We start from the raw sequence: 15,495 nt of genomic DNA on the forward strand, positions 1-15,495 counted from the left end.
GAGATTTCAAGGCGTTATTGCTCCAGTGGCTTTCCGGAACGAGCCTGGTATATACTACATCCACATATTATTATTATGTCTTTCAATTTTTACCAAATTTTACTAACGATGATTGCTTTTGAGAAACATTAAAAAAGTATAATATGCTCATCATATGTCAAATGGATCAAATGTGTAACCTAATAGAATTCTGTATAACTGCTGCCGAAAAATAGTTAAAGTAACTGTTATATGAAACGGATATTGCTAGAAATCTCTAATTGTAAGAAACATTGAGTTATAATATCATGAAGCCGTATTTAAACAGAATTGTTACTCTATGGTTTTTTTATTTTAAGTTATTGTTGATCATTAGAGTACTGTTTGAGCAACAAGACTCAAAAGTTATTTTTTCTTTTACTATCTTCGTACATTTTCAATTTGTACCTGCACATAGCACCTCCTCTCTACGGTATGATCTAGTGTTTGCTGAGTTTAAAACCTTTTTCATGCGTTCTACAGTTAACTCGGTCCAGTCAACTTGTGAGCGCGTCAGTTTTTAGGCATTAACTAGCTAACGTCCACAGATCTCTCTGTGCCGAAATTGCCGTTGTGTGTAATAAAATTTGTTTATACAATATTTAAGTGATGTAATTAAATATTAAGGTGTATCGTTTTTGTTTTAATGTGCAAATAATTATTTTTAATAAAAAGCATTTCAATTTGCGAAAGGGTGCAATAAGCTGGAAATAAAATCTTCAGTAAAAGGTAAGCCAAAAATGTTAAGTAGAGAAATGTACAGCAATGGCACTAGTAATATTTTAGCGAACATAATACGTCATGACTATTTAATGATAGCAAATTATATTTTGATTTTTAAATTTTAAACAAAACTCTGATAAGGACAGCGAAGACAATTGTAAAAAATGAAGAAAAGTAAATACGTTAAACAAAAAGGCGATTTATACAACAGAAAAAGATTTTGACAATTTCCTGTAGTTACTTTTTCAAAGTTCATATCGAAGCAATTAATGTACATTGGTACGTGACATCATGAACGAAAGAAGATAACGCTTTATTTACAATTACTATGCAATTTTGATGTTTCGTATCGCTGAGGACGCTGGGTGTCGCATTCTTGCCTCTATATTTCTTATTTGATGGAGCTTACATTTTTCCTAGATGTTTGTCGAACTTATTTTAACATTTGCCTCTTGATATTATGCGACTCCGAATGGATAAAAGGGTTTTATGAAATTAGTTTTCAATACCAAAATACATTTATAGACTTGCAGGAGGCGACCGGTACTGAAACACTACTCAAAAAATATTTCTTGGTTTTAGATTAATACCTTAAGTACATCCTTCAAAGAAGGTAGGTCCAAATATGGGGGAAAGAATTTAATAGCCTAATTAGATTCACAAAGGGAGACAAGAATTTCCAATCTTCTAACTCATATAAAATAAAACTAAGTATGATTATTTAAATACATATGTATATATTACGCTATGATCTACTTAATTGTAATTTTCGAATTCATAAGTATGCAGTATTTATGTAATTGTTATGGTATTATACGATAATTAATTTAGGTGTAGATTTAGTATTTATGTTACTGGGTTTATGTGGAGCACCGAACCTCAGTCAATATCAGTTGGAGAGTTAATCTAGTTTATATTGAAAATTTGGCAACCTAACTTTTGTTCAATGATCCACATAAATAAGGAACACGAATAATTTGGGAATTGAATGATTTCAGTTGCAACAGTGAGTGGGCTTATTAAGTACTATGGGCTATGGAGAATTGTCAAGGAAAAGTGATTTCTTATAGAACATATTTTTATCGTATTTTTGATGTGAAAAAGAGTTGAAACAAGAATAAACGTTAACTTCTGCTGCACCGCGCTTTAATAAAAAATTCTTTGGATGCCATGAAAATTTTCTGGAAATACATGTCAAACAAAAAAGTTTTCCATAAAAGAACTTGATTTTAAACGTTCAGTTTTTTATAGCAGCTTTACGCTATAATCTTTCGATCTCAACAATTTTTTCGGGCAGCTTTGGATAATAACATATGGGACATTTCGTGAAGATATGTTGTCAGATAAAAGTGTTATTCTTACAAGAATTTGATTCACTGATTGACATATTTACAGCATAAGGTATGTTATAATAATGAAAATAATGATATGTCAATATATGGGAGGTTTGTTAACTCGTGGATATCGATCAATATATAAACCGGTCATTTATAAACCGAAAGTTTCAAAACTATAGGGGTAGAATTGACTCGATTTTACCTATTTTTGGAATTACTACATATTATTAACAGAAAAATATGTTCTATGCTAAAGTCAACTAGATGCTTGAAAATGATGAAGATAGCTAATTAGGTTCTGGAGAAAATTTTCAACCACTTTTTTTTTTATCAATTTTAGGCAAAAAGATCCACCGTTAGGAGCAAAACATGCACACTCTATTGAATTAAGACAATTTTTTTTCGCCCTAATCAATCGAAAACTATTCAAAAATATAGCTCCTAAGTTTCATTAGTGTGCTCCGAATATTTTCGAAGAAATAGGCCCTAGAATCATTGCACTTCATACTGCGGTCTATACAACCGGAGAGCATTGATTCTCGTTTCCTCGAAGCTAAATTTTTTTGATCCGGCCGTCAAAATTGCGAGCGAGTTATTTAACCGATTTACTTGAACTAAAGCGAAATTTATAGGCAATTTTATACTCAAGGGCGCCATAGAGCGCTTTTCTGATTTTGACAGTTGTTTATCTCGAAAAACACAGGTAAAAATGGCACTTTATACAAAATCCCGGTCTACATCCCCGATTTTTCGAAAATCTTGAAACTCCTCCACTATACACTTGATAAAAGCTTCCAGATTAAAAAAAAAGGGATAAGAAGTCTAGCCAGGAAGTTGACGGCCGCAAAAAATGTCAATCAACGGCATCTTTAATATATCCGTCATTTTGTTTCTTTTTTTTTCATAAACTAATTTTTATTTTATAGTTCAATAATACTTCTTAATATATATGCACAAAAATCGGATGTTTTTCTCTGTTTTTATTTTTTCATAATAAAATTGGAAAAATTTACATTTTTTGACGGCACTAAAGGTATACCACCCCTTGGGAAAACTTAGGTATTTGCTGATATATGCGGTATAAACACATCGGGAAGTTCGAAATAATTCTATTAGGTAAATGGGGTATAAGGGAATTGTTGATCCGATTCAATCCATTTTTTACATACAGATATAATCAGAAAGGATTCTCTCGGAATTTTCATAATATACCTCATAGAGTCATGATTATTATGCTGGATGGTGTTATATAGGAGGTAGGCGAGGTTTTTTTTCTGATTTCTGCTTTTCGCACCGTAGTGTAGGAATGTTAGGGTAATATTACTTACCGAATTTGGTTGAAATTTATCTAGTTGGTCTTGTTATATATGTTTTCACCTAAATGTGGATGGTGTCACGCTCAAGAACCAAATTTGATACCGGCTTCTATAAAGCCCTCTCGTATCTATCGTATTTTAGATATGGCAGTTTAAAGATAAATGTTGTTTTGCGATTGTGGTAAAAGTCGGATTAAGACCATCTTCTCCTCCCCGGATGCCAAGGAACTAACTTGCCTCGTCATCCTGATCATTTATACTTGTATATACATATATAATTCCATATCTAACTCAATTAGTTTTATGTGATACAAATAACCGTTAGGCCAACAAAACTTGTATACTCTGTAGCAGCATGTTACATTTTGGAATTGCTTTTTATAGTATGAAAATTTGTCGCAATTTTGTTTTATAATTAAAGATTTGAATATTCAGATATCTGAAATAAATTCACTGCAATATAGATAAGTAGGAATATAGATAAATAGGGTCCAGCATTAATTATATAATATATTTAAGTTTAATACTGTAATCGTAAATATTGCATTCACATTTTGAACAAAGGCATTTCCGAAAATGACCGGACAAATTTTGAAATATGTGGTCTCTAATATGCATCAACAAATAAAACTAAGAATCGATAAAAACTGCTTTGAATAGACTTAAATACAATTGTAATTATTAAATTATCTGATTGCATCTAATTAATTAACCTTTAGAGTCGATATGATTAATTTTATTGTGTTTTCTCTGCGACTTTTATTAGATATATTATTCACTTTTCCAATCATGCATTTAATTAAATTGCAGTAGGGGGTTAGATACCTTTTTGTATTTATCATAGGTAGATAACATCAAAGTGATACCGTAGAGATTTAAGTTCCAATGGAGTCTTATAGCAAATTGTTAAGCAATAAAGTTAACACGAAGTTAAACAAGTCAGTATTTAATCGTTAAATATATTTTAGCGTAATATTTATCAAGCTATTGCTTTACAACAACATTCCATTGTAAACAAAAAATATAAACGTTAGTATTAATATATAACTAATAACTTGGGTACGGAAGTGTGAAATGTGATAAACTCTAAAAGTCTTGTTAAGGTCAACCCAAAATAAGTTTTTATTAAGGTATTTAAGATATTGACTGATTATACCGTATTGTATAAGGACAACTGGAAAACGGATATCTACATATTCTCTAGATGGAGCGTTGTAGAATTTAAGGACCAAATACGCTACCAAAATACTCTTTCTAATATCTCGGAAAATCTGTGAAATGTGAGGATTTAATTTTTGCATGTAGAGTAACGAAGTTCAATTAAAAGTTATTAGTAATATTATTATAATACAAAGATTGTTCTAAAAACTACTGTTGTTGTAACAGTATGTAGTATCTGATACACTATCTATGCAAGCGTATTACGTCTCGTACGTTCAATATGGTCAGGTAAATGTCAATCGAGTCAATTATTTACTACTTTTTAGAATAGTAAAACAAGTACTTATAGTACAGTGCATTATATCTCATATAGTTCTCTACGTCCTCAAGTGAAGAGTATTTGAGCCATGATAGTCATAAAGAAGAAATATTTTTTAAACAGTTTGCGTATCGCGCGCGTGCGATACTATATATTATATATTGTGAGTGTTAACTAGTTCATACTTATGTACACTTCCAAGCACAGAGTGTGAATGTTTGGCGAAATTGTGAATTAGTCTCAGGCGTCATAAGCATGCTGAAATTAGACACTTGCTGTGTATTTGCAATTGCTTTTATTTATGGCAATTGTTTATTTATTTTTTGTTTTTCACTGTCTGCATTTAATTGCAGTTACTTATGAGCACTTTACCTGTTGCTCTTTGCTTTTCGACGGTGTAGATAAAATTATTCTTCACACATATGTATATACATACATACATACGAGTAGGTATGGTATGTATGTATAAATAAGTAATTTTATTCTCGCTACTTTTACCGCAAGTTATGAGTTAAATAATTAATATGCGCAAAACCTCAAGGAGGTAAATATTATATAATTTTTGATACATAAGTATAGAATAATTATATTTGCACGGATATGTGTATGTGTATCATGGCAAATCTCTGCCTTTAATTGTTCGTAATAATTAAAGTTATTTGAATTTCTATTCAAAGGCAAAGTAGTAGCATCTTTCGAGTTCATTCACATGGCATATACTTATTATGGGTTAATTAAATTATTGTCTCCTAATTTATCACTTTATTGTTTATTTATTCTTTTTTGTTTTTGATATAACATTATTTATTTTATAATCTTCTGTGAAGGAATTACATTTTGTACAATTAAACCAAGATTAACCTTGCTGAGATAAAGTGAACTTTTTACATTTTACTCTGGACCATCAGTATAAGGCATGACAGTGTCCTTCATCGGTTAGTGAAACCGCTAAGTGAGGTACACATTAAGGTCTTATCACGAAAAATGTCGATGTAAATAATTATGAGGCCTTGACTAGTCGTGCTAACAGCTTTATCATAGTAATGGTAGACAATATAAATTTCCTTCCTACGATCCGAAAATAGTGCGTTTTGTATTGTATATGCGCTTAGACCAAATGAAAGCCAAACTCTGGAAATCAACTTAAAAAACTTTACTGTATGGAATAACAAAAAATAAATATTCATTCCATATGTACATGCATACATACACATGTACACAACACAAATTCTATTCTCTAGTTAGTATAAATGTCAAAAAAAAATGTAATCTTATCGTGTCTGAATGAATGAATTGTTGTTAATTGCCAGCTAAAATATTGTGCAAATATTTATAGATACTCTATATGTGATGAATTACATTATGAATTCACACATCTTAACTTAAGCGCATACGTATTTGCAAGTATCGGTTTTAAAAATGTTTAAAGAACGCTAAGGATCAAACGAAACGTTGCACCGCACCATATTCGTCCCGTGCAAGGCCATTTTCCTTCAACGTTACGATTATTTATGCTTTATTGACATTTTCATATTACAATGCGCTGTGTTCACCTTTAAGCTTCATGTCCGGAACACAATGCTCGCTACTTGCAGCAGCATGACAGTGAACTGAAAATGGCGTTGTGAATCCTACTACATGAACATTTGTGAGAGGGCAGCAACATAACAATGGCCGGCATGTAGAGAAAACAACGCAGTTGTCCATTTTGCATGTGCACATTTTAATATTTGGTTCAAAGTGAAATTTTTAAGCAAAAAATAAGTAAATAGGTAAATTTATTTATTTTAAATTATCAATTGTTATTATAAATGATGTAACAAAGCCATTTTATGCTTTTATTTGTAAAATAACGTCAGGTTTGCTAGAGCTTTGAGTAATTTTACATTTTACGTATTGGTGGCATCACCACTCTACCTCATCTCTCTATCTTCCATTCTACTGTCAACTGTACTGTCGTCCTACTGTCGTTGGCAAATATAGGATTAAATTGAAGTTAGCGAGAGCGACAACTGTCGGCCTGTAGTCGTGTAGTCGGGCAGCTGTCAAAATAGGTGCGTCCATAAGAACGTGTGTATTTTAATATTTGATAGATGTCGTTTACAGTCTGTCGCGAGCATTGTATTCAACACATCAAACAAACAAAATTAAATAAATATATGCACACTTGTAGCATATATTGGGAAAAAAAAGCACCCGGAAATTGTAATTACATTCACTAGCTAAATGATATTTCAAAAACATTAACATTCCCATTTTGGTAGAACTGTACTTAATGCGAAATGTGAGTGCGATCTGTCAACCAGTTTGTTTACAGCAGCTGCTTAAGTCTGTACATCTCAGTACTACGATGCGATTTTTACAATGGATAAAAGAATCGAACAAAGAAATTTTCTCAAATTTTGTATTTTAACCAAAGTTAAGTTTTATCAAAAACAAAAACATGCGAGTGGTACAAAGCTTTCAAAGACGATCTAGTGAGCGTTGAAGACATGCCACGTTATGGACTTCAACTGATGAAAATATTAAAAAGTGAAGGATATGGTACTTGAAAACTGGCAGGCAAGTGCTAGAGAGAGGGCATCTTGACATCTCTCCTTGGTCGGTTTGAATAATTTTGGTGGATATTTTGGGTATGAAACGCGTTCTTGCTCGACTCGTCTCGATAAAGCTGAATTTTTTTCGAGAGAACGATTGTAACCGATTTTAAAGCCAAAAACGCAATGAATACCAATCGATCAACCACCGTATTCACCAGATTCGACTTCGTGTGATTATTTCTTGTTCCCCAAACTGAAATTATGGCGCCGTGAAACTCGTTTTCAATCAATCGATGAGCTAACACAAACTTCGCTGAAGGAGCTGCAGGCCATTCCAAAAAATGCTTCTGAAAGTGTTTACTAGATTACTGAAAAAATCGTTGGCATAAGTATATTACATCTGGTGGGGATTTTTGCGTTTTATTTACAATTTCCGGGTACTTTTTTGTCACTGTGTATACTTATAATATTAAACGAGTAAATTGTAAATATTTTAAAACACCCGCCTGAAAAACGTGGAAGTTACTGATAACGAGGTGTATTAACACATATAAAAGTAATATGTAACTGGCAATGTGATGCAAAATTCTACGAACCATAAAAATATCGTGTTTAAATATTTAATAATATCTAACGGCTTTTTTCTTGTCTTTTCAAGTCAAAATGCAGCTATGTGTTAAATTTCAGTCGGATATCTCAAAAACTGACGGAGGAGTTTTGATAGTAGCGAAAAATTAAACTTCACTTAAATAAGCGCTGGCTCGAAAACAGTTTTAGACACATATTCTCTTATCCATACTTTTTTTAAATGATCCGCAGAATATTTTCCGCATTCGCGATTTTTCTGTGTTTTTGGCTTCTTGTAAATCAACCCTCTATAATGGACATAAGTATATGTATATAAATTAATATAAACATAGGTATTTATAGATATGTGCGTTAGCTTCCTAAGGCATTAGCCTTTATGTACTCATACTGTATCTAGGATTTAGTGTCTGACAGTGGGAAAAAGGTTGAAGATATTGCTCAATACGAAAATAGTTAATTAGAAAAAGAAACTGTTCGTGTGTGGTATACATGTATATATGTATAACTAATATAATGATCATAAATTATCGGGATCCGATAGAATTTCATTTGATGCTTAGTGTTCTTTAAACATTTTTAAACCGATACTTGCAAATACGTATGGGTTTAAGTCCAGATGTGTGAATTCGTAATGTAATTCATCAGATATAGCGTATCTATAAATATTTGTAGAATATCTTAGCTGGCAATTAACAACAATTCATTCATTCAGACACACTCCATTGGACATGTATACAACACTCAAATATTGCATTGTGAGAATTTGCATTATTTAACCGCTCGGTGATTATAAATGCACAAACATACGCGTACAACAACAATGCACAGATATTGGCGAAACGTTTTAATGCAACAATGATTACTAAAGCAAATGAATGCGAAATGGATAGGGAAGTCAATTACCATTTACACACATACTTACACTGTACATATAAATGCATGTACAGAAATAACCTTCGGCGACAAAAGAAGTTAGTGAGGTCTGAAATTAGCAATGTTTACTCACATCACACGCGAAATTCAAATGCTTTTAATATTCGTTTTTCATTTCAGTGCCATTAAATATTGTAGAGTATCGAATCGAACAAACCGTTGGTATAAATCAAAAAGTTTGTCATAAATAAATATATTTTAAATACAATATAAAACGGTATATCTCTTCTTCTTCTTAATTGGCGTCTTCTTTTCGCAACGTGGCGCCAATTGGATATTCCAAGCGTAGTGTGGTTCTTCTCCACCTAAGCCCTCCAACGGAGTGGAGGTCTTCCTCTTCCTCTGCTTCCCCCGGCGGGTACAGCGTCGAATACTTTTAGAGCTGGTGCTGGTGACGACTGTTTGTTTGATGGCAGGAGATATTTCGTCTTGCCTCGTTCACTGCCAGACCCATTTGTTTTGCTTCCTTGTCCAGTCTGGAGAAAGCAGAACTAACGCCGCGGGTGTTGAGGCCGATGATATCAATATCATCGACATACGCCAGCAGCTGTACACTCTTATAGAAGATGGTACCTTCTCTATTTAGTTCTGCAGTTCGAATTATTTTCTCTAGAAGCAGGTATAAGAAGGCGCACGATATAGAGTCGCTTTGTCTGAGCTTTTGTTGTTGCTCAACGTCAGTTTACGCAACCGTATTAGTTTTGCGAGGATACCAAATTCAGACATCGCGGCATAAAGGAARCTCCTTTTCGTGCTGTCGAAAGAAGCTTTGAAATCGACGAAGAGGTGGTGTGTGTCGATTCTCTTTTCACGGTCTTTTCCAAGACTTGGCGCATTTTGAATATCTGGTCGGTTGTTTATTTGCCAGGTCTAAAAGCACACTGATAAGGTCCAATCAGTTTGTTGGCGGTGGGCTTTAATCTTTCACACAATACGCTCGATAGAACCTTATACGCGATGTTGAGGAGGCTTATCCCACGGTAGATGGCGCAGATTGTGGGGTCTCCTTTTTTATGGATTGGGCATAGTACACTTAAATTGCAACCGTTGGGCATGCTTTCGTCCGACCATATTTTGCAAAGAAATTGATGCATGCTCCTTAGCAGTTTTTCGCCGCCGTGTTTGAATAGCTCGGCCGGTAATCCATCGGCTCCCGCTGCTTTGTTGTTCTTCAGACGGGTAATTGCTATTCGAATTTCTTCATGGTCGGGCAATGGAATGTTTGCTCCATCGTCAACGATTGGGGAAAGAGGTTCGCTTTCTCCTGGTGTTGTGCGTTCAGTGCCATTTAGCAGGCTGGAGAAGTGTTCCCTCCATAATTTAAGTATGCTCTGGGCATCAGTGACTAGATAACCTTTGGGGGTTCTACAAAAGTATGCTTCGGTCTTGAAATATTCTGTAAGTAGCCGCATTTTTTTGTAGAATTTTCGAGCATTACCCCTGTCGGCCAGCTTATCAAGCTCCTCATACTCTCGCATTTCGGCCTCTGTCCTTTTCTGTCTGCAAATGCGTCTCGCTTCCCTCTTCAGCTCTCGGTATCTATCCCATCCCGCACGTGTTGTGGTCGATCGTAACGTTGCGAGGTAGGCAGCCTGTTTTCTCTCCGCTGCGACACGGCACTCCTCGTCGAACCCGCTGTTCTTTTGCACTTTCCAAAAACCAATTACCGAATCCTATGAAACTGAATGAACAGAATGCTTGCTGGTAAAAATGTAGCAGTAATAGATATTCGTTACTATTCGATGTGAGCTTTTTGAGGCAAAACAAAAATCGTACCGCAAATATGGAATCGAAAAGTTGATTACAAATAATACAATAATGAAATATGTTCCTCCTCAATGCGATTTTTTCTAGACGATACAGAATGGTTATGTACTTTTATCTGAAATACTTAAATAATCAGACGTCTGTTTCAGAGATACATAAATATAAACACTTCACTTACTTTATGTTGTAAAAAATATAAAAAGGTTATAATGTGAAAATTTTTTGTAAATACGTAATCACAACACCAATCTAAAAAAAACATTTTGAAGAGCTAAATACTGGAGTGGCCTCAATAACTGTTGTCACCTTGTTTCCGTTTGGATAATCTTAGATTCTTTCCTTCTTCTTCTTCCTTCTTTTACTTAGCTGGTATTTTGAGTTAAGAAATGTACTTCAAAACTGAACTGAACCATAATGCTGCTCTTTTAATTTCTTCCCAATAATTTCTTTTACAGTAGAAGAAAAGTATTTCGTATTTCTGCTTGAAGTGGTATCGATAATCTTGGCAATTTAGCTTGGAAGAATAAATATTATTGCAATAATAAAATGAGATGGAATGTAGAGTCATAGGGATAATCCGAACACGTAATAAACGTGAACAACTGTCAAACTTTCATAATAATTGTAAACAAAGCCGAATGTCATATGATAATCGAAATATTAGGTAAGATATCTTGCACAAACATCGTTCAGTCAGTATTAAAATACAAATACCTTAATCCTTTTAAACTTCAATTTTAAAGATTTTAAGAAGTCCTTAAGTGAAAAAAATAATGTTATGAAAATTTGTTGTAACATTTTTGGTGTTTAAATTTTTTTCGAGTCGTTCGATAATAAAGATAATTATAACTTGAATTTTTAGAATGGTTTTATGTCGATTTCTGGTATTTTTTTGCAGAAATTAATAGTTTCCACAATAATAAGCGTGAGCATTATTAAAGTGTGACACAACAGCTTACTAGTATTTACGTAAATAATGCTTTATTTTGACGAATAGCACTATACATTTTTCATTTATCTAATCTAACTTTGGCGGTGAGTGGCTAGTTAGTCTCATTCTGTGCTTTTCCGCTTCAATAGAACACTTAATAATTACCATGAATCAATTTGTTGCTTCAGTTTGTAATTTCATTTATTCCATTTTAATTATTAATTGTTCTTTACTAAATTTTTAGTGCCAATTAATTAACGTAATATTTGTTTTAAACACATGTGGACATAAGTATAATTGCTGTCGTATTATAAAAAAATCTAAAAGCACCACTTTTGACAATTTATATGGCCTGTGATAAATCACCAAGTGTCATTTGATAAATATGACTTTACGCATGTTATAAGACGGCAATAAAATGGGTTTTGCGTCTAGCTGCTTTTATAAAATACTCTAATATATAGTACATGTCTACGTACCTATGTATGAAGGAAGTTAATATTTTAAAGATAATATTGTAACTATGTGAGATAGTTATTATTTTGACTATAAAAGTAATATCGTATCGTATATCAATTCCAAGTATGGATAATTCCACAAATTTACCAAGGGTAGCTTTTTGAGATAAATAAATTCATTGTGTAATCTAAGAACAGGATGTTCGCTATTCGAATCCACAAAGCTTCATTATTCTCGGGTCAACCAATTCTTTCTCATGTTCTATGAAATCATAAATCTAACATATATATATTGCCAATCAGAGCCATAACTGTGCATTATGTACCGCATTATGTACCGCATAATATACAGATATACTTGTAGTTACGATCGTAAAGTTGAAGCATCGGGGAAATCCGAACACAATTCATGATTATGTGGGCTTTGTTATATTCCCGCATTATGTACAAGTATGCATATAATTGAGGTATCGGGAAAACCTCATTAACAGACAAGAGAGTTTTTTAAGTGTCGATATCTAAAACTGCTCAGATAACTGAGCACACTGCTCTAGAAACAAACATTTCAACATCTAATATATAAAATATATTATGACCATTTGAGAGAAAGCAATATAGTATTTTTAATTTCGAAAAGTCAGTTAGAAATCATTACATACGTGACGGAATTGTTTGTTAAGTTCAAAATTTGTTCTACAAGATTATAAAATTAAGAGTCTGAACTGCTTCGAAGAGTGAAGAGTTATATTAAATTTAACTTCAGACAGGAGAAAAGAACTGCTAACTGTTCCATTCAGAGTTTTTACTAAGAATATGATGCCAAACATTTCTCTACGACTTAATAATAATGCTGACTCTAAATTGTCAGAATGGATTTTGTAACAAGGGCTTCAGATATAATGATTATGATTTAAAAAGCCATATTAGGTCGGCATATAATAAAATTTTTGAGAATTCTATTACAGAAAAGAATCGGACCACCTGAAGAGACATTAATTGAATTTGAAAGAGTGATTTACTTTATCGAAAGCTTTGCTAAAGTCAGTGTATGAAACATCCTTATGCTTCTGTTCCACAAATTCAATGCTACATGGTTTAAAAATTTAAGTAAATTTGTTTGGATTACTCTGAATAACGGAACACTTTTAAGGGTTATCAACTTATATTAAAACTAATAAAGGTAATAAAATGAAATTTGACAGAAAGGACCGCATTAGGGAGGGGCATATTTGGACGTAATTTTTTTGGAAAAGTGGGCGTGGCCCCGCCCCCTACTAACTTTTTTGTACATATCTCGAAAACTATTGTCAACCAAACTGTATTAAGTCGTTTCTTTTAGGCATTTCCATATACAGTTCAAAAATGGAAGAAATCGGATAATAACCACGCGCACCTCCCATACAAAGGTTATGTTGAAAATCACTAAAAGTGTGTTAACCGACTAACAAAAAACGGCAGAAACACTAAATTTTACGGAAGAAATGGCAGAAGGAAGCTGCACACAGGATTTTTTCAAAAATTGAAAATGGGCGTGGCGGCGCCCACTTATGGAAAAAAGCCATATCTCAGGAACTACTCTACCGATTTCAATGAAATTCGGTATATAATATTTATTAACACCCTGATGACGTGTACGAAATATGGATGAAATCGGTTCACAACCATGCCTTCTTCCAATATAACGCTATTTTGAATTCCATCTGATGCCTTCTTTGTGTAATATATACATTAGGAACCAATGATGATAGCGGAATAAAACTTTACACAAATACGGTATTTGAGCTGAGGTATCCCTTGTGGAAAAATTGTCGTGATCGGACTATAACTTTTCAAGGTCCCTGATATCGAACACGAAGAATTCAGTGCCTAACTTAACCTAACCTCATTTTTCCCGGAAAATATCGGTAAATCTCTCAGATATTTTCATGTAATTCAGCGGGCATCATTTTTATATTCTCGCAATAAAGTTGCTAATAACGGTATATATTGTCAGATATGTGGTTACATATACCAAAGTGATCAGGGTGACGAGTAGAGTTGAAATCCGGATGTCTGTCTGTCCATCTGCCTGTGCAAGCTGTAACTTGAGTAAAAATTGAGATATCTTGATGAAACTTGTCATGCTAGAGTATAAAATGTTCGGTGACATCCGAACTTAGCCCTTCCTTACTTGTTCTAATTGCGATTGTTCACTCCAAATATTTTTTTTAGTATTGACACAGAATTTCAACGTATCGATAGCCTACAATACGTTTATGTACGCAGAAGTTTTTCCATCCAGCCACGTTTCATGGATTGTCACATTTCGACGCAAAAATTCGGTCCATAATATAACTAAATGCTATGTACGAGTTTGTGGTTATTAACGTTTCGGGTATCATCAGTCCTAATACATAATATCCAGGGGCTTAGTGCCCAAAATGCAAATTGCTTTAATGGATATGTAATTATTTACACGTATTGACAGTTTTATATTTTTCCATTAGTTGGATTTTACTTTTTTTCGCCGGCAAAACAAAATCTACCTGAAACGTGAGTGTTATTGTATTTCGTATCCAACAGTTTCTTGTCGTCTTAATGTTATTGCCAAATTTACTCGTATGTTCGAGTATGAAAGTCGAATGACACAGTTTGGTATACATTTTTTTAATTCTACAGCTGCCGCTTTGCCTCCGGCTAACTTATGCGGCAACACTCATTAACATCCACACTTACACTCATACGAAGTACCATGTTTACAAACGGTAGTCACTATCTCATGCCTATTAAGTGTACAAATGCGGCAATTCATATACTATGTATGTCTATATACATATATAATTTTGTGGCCGCTGTTTTCAAAGTCTAAAGTCAAGTCAACGTTCTTGTTGGAGGTTATTAAACAATTTTGTTGTATGGATTACTATTTTCAATGGTTGTAACTTTAACAGTCATTTAATGACGTGAAATTAATGCGGTTAAACCATAGTGGTTAGTTTTGAACAAGACGTCATATTTAAAATTTATAGGTGCATTTATATGTGTATGTATATACATACGTATGTATAATTATATGAGAATGTACAAATGTGTATTTCTTGGGCCTTTAGTTAACTTACTAACAAACTAAAATTAATATATACACACTGAGTTTAAAAAGTACTAACTTGTTATTAGATTTGTGCTCATTGACCACTAAATTCGCGAGAATAATCTTGCGAGTATATAGTAACCAACAAAACAGTACTCATGAAAATAAAGCTATGCAGTTGGTATATAAATAAGGGACTTTGAATGTAAAAACAACTCAGAAGATTAACCAAAGAGAGTAGATCATATCTTTGAAAGTTGAAATGTTACCCGTGATTCAGGAATTGTTTTTAATAATTCGATTTTTTTTTCGCTCCTTTTCGTCACCATTTTGG

The 15,495-nt window shown here is 33.3% G+C and overlaps 1 protein-coding gene across 2 annotated transcripts in view; it reads left to right on the forward strand.

Annotated features, from left to right (window-relative positions):
• Positions 1-521: 521 nt before the first annotated feature.
• LOC108975956 (cationic amino acid transporter 3) overlaps positions 522-15,495 on the forward strand; it is a 39,943-nt gene continuing 24,969 nt past the window's right edge. For both annotated transcript variants that reach the window (XM_018944810.1, XM_018944811.1), the window contains exon 1: positions 522-747. The gene's annotated coding sequence lies outside the window, so the exon portion shown is untranslated. The remainder of the gene's footprint in view (positions 748-15,495) is intronic.

Source organism: Bactrocera latifrons, unplaced genomic scaffold (genome assembly GCF_001853355.1).
Source record: "Bactrocera latifrons isolate USDA-ARS-PBARC rearing strain unplaced genomic scaffold, ASM185335v1 scaffold_70, whole genome shotgun sequence".
NCBI classification, from domain to species: Eukaryota; Metazoa; Arthropoda; class Insecta; order Diptera; family Tephritidae; genus Bactrocera; species Bactrocera latifrons.